The 1,570-nt window shown below is 37.1% G+C and overlaps 1 pseudogene; it reads left to right on the top strand.

Annotated features, from left to right (window-relative positions):
* Positions 1 to 213: 213 nt before the first annotated feature.
* On the top strand, positions 214 to 597 carry LOC114197585 (nuclear transport factor 2 pseudogene; annotated as a pseudogene).
* Positions 598 to 1,570: the final 973 nt, after the last annotated feature.

Genomic DNA, 1,570 nt, shown 5'->3' with positions numbered 1-1,570 from the left:
ACTGTGTCACATTTTAATAGCAAGTGGGATTTATATACATCCCTCTAATTATTTACAAGCTTGCTTGATTTAAATAGATGTCTTTTCAATTTTATATCAGAAGTTATTTTAATTACAGTGAAATCAATATTTAAGATTCTCAGGGCAGCAGATCAGCGTTGCTGTCGACATGCAGGCTCCCCAGATCTCAGTGAGGTCGGGTGATGCTCTAGAATGGGAAATAAGCCAATTTGGGAGCAGAATGGATCCAGCTTAATTCAACAATACTACCAGTTATTTAATAATGACAGAATGCATTTAGGTGCCAGTTATATTGACACATCATGCCTCAGGTGGGAAGGACAGCAATTCCAGCGGAAAGCTACAATTGTGGAGAGACTGTCGAGTCTTCTGCTTCAGAAAATCTAGCACAGCATCATGGCACAGGATCATTAGCCCGTGCTAGATAGCTGCATCATCACCAGGGTCATGGGCCAGCTCAAGGCTGATGAAGACCCCATGATGGGATTCCAACAGATATTCCTACTAAAGAACATCAAAGATGCTTAAGTTTGCACCAATGACATGTTCAGGCTTGCCCTGCACAACTTCAGCTGACCTCCTCTCCTCCCTTCCAGGTACTCACACTGTTTCCCCCTCCATTCTCTTTCCTATACCATTCATACTCCTCCAGATGCTCCAAATATCATACATAAATGAGCAGCACTGTGCTGGGAGCAGGTGCAGTGTGCTGCTATTCCTGAGGTACTGTGCATGATGTCTGGATGCTAGGCTACTTTTACCTGGACAGGAGAAGTTTGTATTGTACTAGTGCATGCCTTGGAAAGACTTAAATGACACAAAAGGTTGTCTTTTTTTTTTTTTTTTTAATATACTGACAAGCTCTAGTAACCCAAAGAAGTGAAGGAGAAAGCAGCTGACTCACCATTCACATACTGATTTGTTCAGATGTTTCAATGCCTCACGATACAACAAAACCATGAAAATTTTCTTAACAAACAAAATAAAATAAAATTCTCACAGATGGATAGTTTAAGAGCATAATACTGAAATGAGTTTCCACTACAGAAATCACCCGCAGGATGACAATCTTTGGGTTGCCTAATGTATGTGGATCTTATTGTAGATAGTCCTGGACTATGAGGCAATTTCTCCAGATGAAAGTTAACTTATTTCATTTAAGAATTTTTATATGTCAGCAGACCACACCCATTATTTTAACCACAATAATAATATGTTCAAGCTCACTCTTCACTACAACTCTAATATAATTCACTTTAATAAGCCTCCTTTCATTTTAAAGCAGTTCTAGAATGGGAGCCCATTCATTTATATTAGCTTTATTAACATCTTTTTTACTATAATAAATCTAGCTATGTAAGCGTTTTAGATTCCATGGAGGCAATGCTGAGTTTTGTTCTGATCTTGACAATAAAATACTACAATTTAATTTTAAGTTAAATTTGTTAAGTTAAATCTTGTTAAGTTAAATCTAACAATAGATTTGGCTGCTTCCAAATAATAAGATTTTTAGGTTTCGATTTTTTTTTAATCTAAAGGATAACTAGCT

This window comes from Eumetopias jubatus, unplaced genomic scaffold (genome assembly GCF_037043125.1).
Source record: "Eumetopias jubatus isolate StellerSeaLion01/CBP00866 unplaced genomic scaffold, mEumJub1_p1.0 scaffold_11, whole genome shotgun sequence".
Classification (NCBI taxonomy): domain Eukaryota; kingdom Metazoa; phylum Chordata; class Mammalia; order Carnivora; family Otariidae; genus Eumetopias; species Eumetopias jubatus.
Note: the sequence above shows the minus strand (reverse complement) of the source record. Positions and strands in the feature narration are given on the sequence as shown.